We start from the raw sequence: 10,699 nt of genomic DNA, 5'->3' as shown, positions 1-10,699 counted from the left end.
AATCTACCTCTCAGACTTGTGGAGGAGGAAGGAATTTATGACCAGAGGAGAACTAGAGATCATTATTGATCACAAAATAGAAGATTTTGATTACATCAAACTAAAAAGTTTCTGTACAAATAATACTAATGCAAACAAGATTAGAAGGGAAGTAACAAATTGGGAAAATATTTTTAAAAACAAAGGTTCTGACAAAGGTCTCATTTCCAAAATATATAGAGAACTGACCATAATTTATAAGAAACCGAACCATTCTCCAATTGATAAATGGTCAAAGGATATGAACAGACAATTCTCAGAGGAAGAAATTGAAACTATATCCACTCACATGAAAGAGTGTTCCAAATCACTACTGATCAGAGAAATGCAAATTAAGACCACTCTGAGATACCACTACACACCTGTCAGATTGGCTAAGATGACAGGAACAAATAATGACAAATGTTGGAGGGGATGTGGGGAAATTGGAACACTAATACATTGCTGGTGGAGTTGTGAAAGAATCTAGCCATTCTGGAGAGCAATCTGGAATTATGCCCAAAAAGTTATCAAACTGTGCATACCCTTTGACCCAGCAGCGCTGCTACTGGGATTATATCCCAAAGAAATACTAAAGAGTGGAAAGAGACATATATGTGCCAAAATGTTTGTGGCAGCTCTTTTTGTTGTAGCTAGAAACTGGAAGATGAATGGATGTCCATCAGTTGGAGAATGGTTGGGTAAATTGTGGTATATGAAAGTTATGGAATATTATTGCTTGGTAAGAAATGACCAGCAGGAGGAATACAGAGAGGGTTGGAGAGACTTAAATCAACTGATGCTGAGTGAAATGAGCAGAACCAGAAGATCACTGTATACTTCAACAACAATACTGTATGAGGATGTATTCTGATGGAAGTGGAAATCTTCAACATAAAGAAGATCCAACTCACTTCCAGTTGATCAATGATGGACAGAGGTAGATACACCCAGAGAAGAAACACTGGGAGGGGAATGTAAATTGTTAGCACTAATATCTGTCTGCCCAGGTTGCATGTACCTTCGGATTCTAATGTTTATTGTGCAACAAGAAAATGATATTCACACACATGTATTGTACTTAGACTATATTGTAACACATGTAAAATGTATGGGATTGCCTGTCGTCGGGGGGAGGGAATAGAGGGAGGGGGGGTAATTTGGAAAAATGAATACAAGGGATAATATTATAAAATATATATATATATATATGTATATATATATATATATATATATATATATAAAAAAGAATGGAGAAAGAGATTAAAGGAATTGGAGTGGGTAATGAGGAAACCAAATTATCACTCTTTGCTGATGATGTGGTGATAGAGAACCCCAGAGATTCTACTAAAGGGCTATTGGAGATGGTCCACACCTTTAGCAAAGTTGCAGGATACAAAGTAGACGCACATAAATCATCAGCATTCTTATATATCACTAACGAAATCCAACAGAGTTAGAAAGTGAAATTCCATTTAAAGTAACTACCGATAGTATAAAATATTTAGGAATCCATCTGCCAAGGGAAAATCAGAAACTATATGAGCAAAACTACAAAACGCTTTCCATACAAATTAAGTCTGATGTAACCACTTGAAAAAATATTAAATGTTCTTGGATAGGGCGAGAAAATATAATAAAGGTGACAATACTACCTAAATTAATCTATTTATTTAGTGCTATACCAATCAAACTCCCATTTTAATGACCTAGAAAAAAATAACAACAAAATTCATATGGAAAGGCAAAGGGTCAAGAATTTCAAGGGAATTAATAAGAAAAAATCAAATGAAGGTGGCCTAACTGTACCAGATCTAAAATTATATTATAAAGTGGCAGTTACCAAAACCATTTGGTATTGGCTAAGAAATAGACTAGTTGATCAGTGGAATAGCTTAGACCCAAAGGACAAAATAATCAATAACTTTAATAATCTAGTGTTTGACAAACCCAAGGACCCCAGCCATTGGGATAAGAATTCAATGTTTGACTAGAATTGCTGGGAAAATTGGAAATTAATATGGCAGAAACTAGGCATTGACCCACATTTAACACCATGCATCAAGATCAGGTCAGAATGGGTTCATGACCTAGGCATAAAGAATGAGATTATAAATAAATTAGAGGAACATGGGATAGTTTACCTCTCAGACCTGTGGAAGAGGAATGAATTTATGTCCAAAGAATAATTAGAGATCATTATTGAACACAAAGTAGAAAACTTTGATTATATCAAATTGAAAAGTTTTTGTACAAACAAAGCTGGTGCAGATAAGATTAGAAGGGAAACAAAAAACTGGGAAAACATTTTTACAGTCAAAGGTTCAGATAAAGACCTCATTTCCAAAATATATGGAAAATTGACTCTAATTATAAGAAATCAAGCCATTCTCCAATTGATAAATGGTCAAAGTATATGAACAGACAATTCTCAGATGAAAATATTGAAACTATTTCTAGCCATATGAAAAGATGCTCCAAGTCATTATTAATCAGAGAAATGCAGAGTTGTCTCAACTCTGACATACCACTATACACCTGTCAGGTTGGCTAGGATGACATGGAAAGATAATGTGCAATGTTGGAGTGGATGTGGGAAAACAGGAACGCTGATACATTGTTGGTGGAATTGTGACTACATCCACCCATTCTGGAGAGCAATTTGGAACTATGCTCAAAAAGTTATCAAATTGTGTATACCCTTTGACCCAGCAGCATTACTATTGGGCTTATATCCCAAGGAGATCTTAAAGAAGGGAAGGGAGCCTGTATGTGCAAGAATGTTTTTGGCAGCCTTCTTTGTAGTGGCCAGAAACTGGAAACTAAGTGGATGTCCATCAATTGGAGAATAAATTGTGGTATATGAGTATTATGGAATATTATTGTTCTGTAAGAAATGACTACCAGGATGATTTCAGAAAGGCCTGAATAGACTTACATGAATTGATGCTGAGTGAAATGAACAGGGCCAGGAGATCGTAGTATACTTCAACAACAATACTATATGATGATCAATTCTGATGGATGTGGCCATTTTCAACAATGAAATTAATCAAATCAGTTCCAATAGAGCAGTAATGAACTGAACCAGCTACACTTAGCAAAAGAACTCTGGGAGATGATTATGAACCACTACATATAACTCCATTATATGTCTGCCTGCATTTTGGATTTCCTTCACAGGCTAATTGTACACTATTTCAAAGTCTGATTCTTTTTGTACAGCAAAACAACTGTTTGGATATATATGTATATATATATATATATATATATATATATACATATATATATGTGTGTGTATATGCATATATATATATACACATATATTGTATTTAATTTATACTTTAACATATTTAACATGTTTTGGTCAACCTGCCATGGGGGGGGGGAAATTAGAACAAAAGGTTTGGCATTTGTCAATATTGTAAAATTACCCATGCATATATCTGGTAAATAAAAAACTATTAATAAAAAAGTACCTTTTCATGTGATTAGAAATGGTTTTAATTTCTTCATCTGAAAATTGTCTGTTTATATCCTTTGGCTATTTATCAGTTGGAGAATGGCTTGAATTCTTGTAAATTTGAGTCAATTCTCTATATATTTTAGAAATGAGGCCTTTATCAGAACCCTTAAATGTAAAAACGTTTTCCCAGTTTATTGTTTCTCTTCTAATCTTGTCTGCATTAGTTTTGCTTGTAAAAACCTTTTTAAATTGATATAATCAAAATTATCTATTTTGCAAAAGATGGGATAAAGCTAATTTTACCCAGTAGATTCAGAACTTTAACCAGGGTTCACCCAGCTAGTAAATATCAGAAAAGAACTTGAATTTGCTTTTATTGACTCCAGTCCTGTGTTCTATTCCACTGGGTCTTGCTGCCTCTCTAGGAATAAGTTTTCTCATTTACATAAGATGGGGTTCATACCAGATAAGCTCTGAGGTTCTATACAACTTTAAATCTTATTGGTGATATTACACCAGGGAAGTTAAGTTAAGTGATTTTAAATCCAGTGATCTTAAAGCCTTATAAGGGTTCCTTACTGTTGTTATTGTTCAGTAATTTCTGATTCCTTGTGACTCTCCCACCCCCTGCAAAGATATTGGAATGTTTGCCATTTCCTTCTCTAGAAGGTCCCTTATACAACATGGTTATGTGTATATTGTTTTCTTTACTATATGGCTAGGCATTTTAATGGGACTTACTGTTTGACCATTTTGACAACTCCCTGGCTCCTTTCACTGTCACTGGAGTTTCTTATTAAATCTTCCTGGTGCTGTGTTTGCAATCACCTTAAACAAATAAATAAAATAATAACATGAAGATTTTCTAAAGTCTCATAAATTTACAGTTCATTAGACCTTGAAGGTGCCTTAAGGATCAGCTCTGGATTTCAAATAAGAAAACAACAAACAAACAAACAAACAAAACCTGAAAGTAAGAAAGAAGTGGGTAGTGATTTGTCCAAAGTCAAGTGGCTAAAGTTAACCGAGAGAGTTAAGGCTACTAAATCCTTATTTCTCATCTGACTATACTCCTTTGTGACTTCTCTGATTGATTTCTTCTTCACTCTGCCCCTGCATCACATTCTTTTCTTGACCATTCCCAGTCCTACCCTCCACTTTTAAAATTTTCCCTATTAGATTTGAAGGTCCTTCAGAGAAGTGATCCTCTTTCATATTGGTATCTCTAGTATTTAGGACAGTATCTTGGTATAGCAATATTGTATGTGTTTAATAAATTTTTATTGATGAGATTATTCAAATCAAAATTTGAGATTTAGAAAGTGTTTTCCTCAAAGTGACTTTGGAGTAAAGTATAAAACAGATATTTTAACCTGTTTTATAGATGTACAAACTGAGGCTCAGATATATCTCAGATTGAAAAATAACTTTCCTGTGGTCATATAGTTCATTAATGTCAGAAAGAGGATGCAAACTCTAGACACAAAATTCAGCATCCTTTTCACTATATTACCCAGAACTCACCAGAACTCATATGCTTGGACATCAATCCAGCAACTGTTTCCATTAAACCTTACTATCACTAATCAGTGAAGAGTAGTCAGGAAGCAAGTAGGACAAAAGTTATATGTGAAAGAATGAAAGATGGATTAACAATGGAGATCTGAGATGAGGGAATTAAAAGAAATGGTCACAACCCAGAGTAGTTCTCTGAATATAACCTTAAAGAGTTCAAAAATGTCCATTTAAAAATTTAGTACCAACAATTTTAGAGTAATTTAGCTAATATATAACTATTACTCTACTCTGGAAATATACCTTCCATTCAGACATTTTTTGATTAAGGAAGATGTTCAGTTATTACATAAGTATGATTGGTTTTCTTTTGACTATTGAGTCACAAATTTGGTCTCTATGCACTTATTTGAGAAAATTTCCAATTTTAGGAGATGTTAGAGCTATGCTGATATTTGTTGGAATTTTTTTATTGATAAAGTTTTGGGAAATAAATTAGAAATATTCCATTTTTCATGCATGAGTAACAATGGAGTATTTTCAAAGGTCTATAATTTCAATGGAGTGAAAACTCCTTTCATCAATGCAGATTGTAACCTACTTATAACTTGCATAAATCTTAGAGGTTGTTTCCTGAGACTCCGAGAATTTGGTTTTTGCCCAGTGTCATAAAGTCAGTAAGTTTTAGAGGTAGTATTTGAACTCAGGTCTTTCTGGCTCAAAATCTAGTACTCTACATGCTATATTCTACTTTTTATGATAATTATACATGTCTATATGATACAATGTATCTCAGTAGTAGCTTCTCAGATTAAGTGCATTCACAGGAATCATCAATGAACAGCTAATTGTCACTGAAGTGTGCTGACATTCACATTTCTGGGATTCCACTGAAAGCAGCTGTATGAACTCCATCCACAGAGATTGGATTTTTCCAAGTGAAACCAACAAATACATTTTCCTGCTATAATATACATTGTAGTAAATTGATCCAAGTATTTTAAAAATAAAATTTCTTTTAAAGGGGAAATATGCATGCTGAAAAACAGTGTAGGCTATACTCAGATTTGATTTGAGTCAGAGTGGGTTAAAAAGGTTACCATTTTGGTTTATGATAGGCTTTATTACCATTTTGGTTTATGATAGGCTTTGGATCTTATACACAAATATGCTCACTTCAGTTCTACTAGAAGACAGATACTCATACAGAGCTATTCTAGACCATTAATGTTATTTGTTCTATTGGGAGAGCTGGCAACATTTCTCTGTCTTTCAAAGTAATCAAGACCTGGATATCTTGTAAGTGTCTTCTAATGCCGAATCAAATCAGAGATAATTTGATATTTGCATTATTCTTAATCCTTCAAAGTGTGTTTATACTTCTAAAATGTCCCTAAGTGTTTGGATAGCTGCCCACTCTGCAAGTGGTCATATTTACCTATATTTACAACATATGTACCCAGGAAGGGTTTGTTTTCCGAAAGTTCCCTAAAATATAAAATAGCTTTTTTATGACTTCTTAATTTGGGGCCCCTCAAGGGAAGCACTACTTAGTATTTGTTCACACTATCTCCTTTGGCAGGAGATTGTGAATACAATTGAAGGAATAAATTGGAAATTTGATACATCCCCTAGTGTTGATAATGAGGTTTCAAGTCTATTGAAGATATTAGTCAAGCCTTCCCCTTGAATGATAGATAGGTCAGATGTTCTCTAATAGTGTTCAACAACCTGGGTATGCCTGCAGAGAATTTCAAAGTGAACCAAAGTGAGAGTTAAAGAATGTTTTGCGCCAACATTACATTGTCTAAGCTAAGACCTAATCTTTTTTTTTCAATTTAAATGAATCTTTAGGTTGGGACTTTTAATTCTATATTGTAAAGAGGTAGAGTAAAAATTAGATACCATATGCAAATTTCATAAGTGATTTAAAGTATAATGGGAAAAATTCAGTGGTATCAGTGGGCTACAGTATATAACCAGTTGGAACTTCTGTTTGAAAAGGGATCATTAAGAATCTGTATGATCAAGAATTAAGAAAAGAAGAAAGAAAATGAAGGAAAGAAAGAGGGAAATAAAAAGGAAAAAAGAAATAAAAAGGAGAGAAAGGAAGGGAGGGAGAGAGAGAAAGGAAAGAAGGAAGGAAAGAAAGAAAAAAAGACAAGAAGAAATGAAGGAAGAAAGAAGAAAGAAAAAGGGTAGGAAGGTATATCATGTAGCAAGAATACACCTTTTCCTCACTTCTGCTCTTAGAAATCTAGCATACTTTTAGTTCTATCAGCTCCCTTTCCATTCTCCATGAACTGTTAGATTGCTAGCAATGAGTCAAATATAAGTCAATTCTTCCAGAACCATGGTTTATAATATTCTGTTTAATAATAAATAATAATAATATAATCTCTTTATTTTATATTTCAACTTCTTAATAATAATTTTGTTTTGTCCTTTTTAACACAAAAGTGTGTTACTTTGAAAAAAAAAACAACAGAAATAAAATGAGGGTTGAATAGAGAGGAAGCATAGTACAATGGAAAGAACAATCATTAAACATATACAAATTGCCTGCTATGTATGAAGCACTGTGCTAAGCATTAGGGAATGACCTTCTTTGCTTCAATCCAAGACTTCCTTCTTTTTTCTGTCTTCTAACTTGACTTCTGAAACATTCATCTATCTTGGTTTTCCAATGTATGTGACCATTCCAAGGAGATTTTTTTTCCTTTTGTCCCCAGATAAAAGAAAACAGAGCTCTATAATCTCATGCAATTGATTGTGGAACTTGTCAACTTGATCAAAAACTCCCCTATCAATCCCTCTCACCTCTTCAATAAGATTCTTCTTCCTCTGTTATATCATTTACTCTTTGTGCATCTGGGGAAAACTGTATGTAGGCAAAATTCTCTTTTCCCCTCTATTTAAAACTCTCTTTTTAAAATATATGAAATTCATATATATGTTTATATACAATTTCTATATATTCCTATATGCTTATATATAGGTATTTATATTTAATTTATATATACTCATATATATATAAATTTATATGTACTTGTTTAAAATATATATATATATATATATATGTGTGTGTGTGTGTGTGTATGTGGTGTATATGTATATATATAGTGTTTTGTTTTAAAAGCTTTTGCTTTTATGGCACAATCATTTCTTAATATTTCCTGCCCTTATCCTCAATGAGTGTTCTCAATCATATAAGACAGTACATATAGCAAGAGTCCAACTCTGAAAAAAAAAAAGATTCCAACTCGAACTATATTTCTTTATCTTATCCCTGGCAAAGAATGGTCATTTTAATTCCTCAATGAGAGATTTCCTTTTATTGTTCTTTTTATATCGATTGTTTTAGTCATCTTCCTACTCATTTCCTGATTCATCTCACTTTACACAAAATCAATTCATATGACTTTTCCTATATATCTCTAAAGACTCTGTTTTTGTTTATTCTATTTTTAGCAAAATAATGTTTCATTATATCTATATAATACAATTTCTCTGGCCATTAACTAATTAATTTTCACTTACTTTGTTACTATAAAATATGTTCTATGAATGCATATATACATATATTTATGCATATGCATATATGACATACTTACCTACATAAGCTCTCTCTACATGTGTATATGCATATATGTAAATGTGTATATATAGTATATATACATATATACTTATACCATATTTGACTAACACTATGATTTCTGAGTCAGTGAATAGTTTAGTTACTTATTTCACAATTACAATTATATATCATATATATATTGTTATATAAATTGTTATAAATATATATGTACATGCATGTACATATATGTGTATATACATATAATATTTCTTTCTATATTTTACTTTCTTGGAATTCATGACTAACTGTGATTTCTGACTCAGTGCATAGTTTTATTACTTTTTTCCCCACACATAATTACAATTGTTTTTTTAAAATGATGCTCTACCAACTATGTTTTAGAGTATCGGTCTTTCCATAGCATATTTAGAATTTCTATCTTTTGTCATATCTGGTCATTCATATATATGTATATATATTTTTACTGGTACTTGTTATATGCACATCTTTGGTCAAGTGCCCATTATTCCTATATTTTAAGCCTTGGTCCAGACATCCAAATCTCATTTTCAGACACCATTTTGTTAACCAGCTGTTCACTTTCCAAATCTGTTTTTCTCCTCTAAAGCCCCTACCTTCAATCAGTAGCAGTGATGAAAACACCATCTGTGTCCCTTTGGTCTTCAGTTTCTTAGCCAGGACTTAAATGTTTTCTGGGTTCTTTCTGGTGGTTTTACTTGTCAAATGAATAACCAGGCATGGATGATGGTTATTGTGTTTGACAATTCTCAGGAGTCTACCAGTCATTCCCAGGTATAACCCTCAATATCAGGTTGACAAATGGTTGCCTTGATTTACCTCAGCAGGGAGTGAATAGCTGCCACAACTTATCCCTTTTTCTTCTTCATTATTGGATGACCTTTCTCTTTGTGTCACCTGATGGTCCATATCATTACTTCTTATAATACTAAAATACATTTCCTTCCAAATCTCTAAAATACTTTTCAGATATCTTCACTTAGATGTGTCATAGACACTTAAAATTCAACAGGTTAAAAATGGAACTAATTATCTTTTCCCCTTAACCCTGTCTTTTCTCCAAATTGCTCTATTTTATTCCCAGTCCTTTCCTATTACCCCAAATTGAAACACTGCATTTATTTCTCCTTTTCCTTTTCCCTAATCCTAATACCCAATTCAACTGCCAAATTATATTGATTCTAATTGCACAACATTGCTAATATATGGTCCTTTCTGTATACTCGCAGGACTAATATTCTAGTTAAAATCCTAATTTATTGCTTAGATTATAGAAATAATCTCACTATTTTCCTAGCCTTAGGTCTTCTCTCTCCTTCATTCTTGTGGTGGCCAAAATAATATTTTTTAGTCATGGGTCTGATTATTCCACTTTTCTGTGCAAAAGCCTTAGTAGCTGACATTTTAAAGACATAAAATTCCTTGACCTGATCTAACCCACCTGAGCAAGATTACAGGAATTTATAGCCAAATCATTTGAGAATGTTGTTAGCTTTAAATGATCACACAGGATATGGAACCATACTGTTTGAGATTTGGGAGTTCAAGGAGAGATTTTCCAGGAGCAAGTGTGTGTGTGTGTGTGTGTGTGTGTGTGTGTGTGTGTGTGTGTGTGTGTGTGTGTGTGTGTGTGTGTAAAAGAGAAAGACAACCAGATAGACAGAGGCAGATATAAAGAGACAGAGGCAGAGAAAAACAGAGGTAGAGATGGAGAAAGAGAGAGATAGAGACCAAGTCTGAGAGCTTACACTGTTAGAATCTACATAGTGGCAGTGCAGCCAAGTCCCTTGTATACCAAGTGGAGAAAGGAAAGCATTGGTGATTATCAGAGAGAATGACTTGCTTAAGGACTTACAATTGTAGGGAAAAGAACTGGGAATTCAATATAGTTTTCTTCCTTCTTCCTTTCCTCTTGTTCCTCTCCCCCTCTTCCTCTTTCTCCTCTTTCCCCAGCTCATCCTCAGCTCAGTAACATTGCTAATAAAAATAGGGACTATGACCAACTTTGTTTCTAACCTAGTTTGCCTCTCTTAAGTAGCTGAGGGGCCCTTTATTTTAAACAGCACATCATTTTTTTCTGCTTT

This window comes from Sminthopsis crassicaudata, chromosome 2 (genome assembly GCF_048593235.1).
Source record: "Sminthopsis crassicaudata isolate SCR6 chromosome 2, ASM4859323v1, whole genome shotgun sequence".
Taxonomy (NCBI): Eukaryota; Metazoa; Chordata; class Mammalia; order Dasyuromorphia; family Dasyuridae; genus Sminthopsis; species Sminthopsis crassicaudata.
This window is presented reverse-complemented; position numbering follows the sequence as displayed.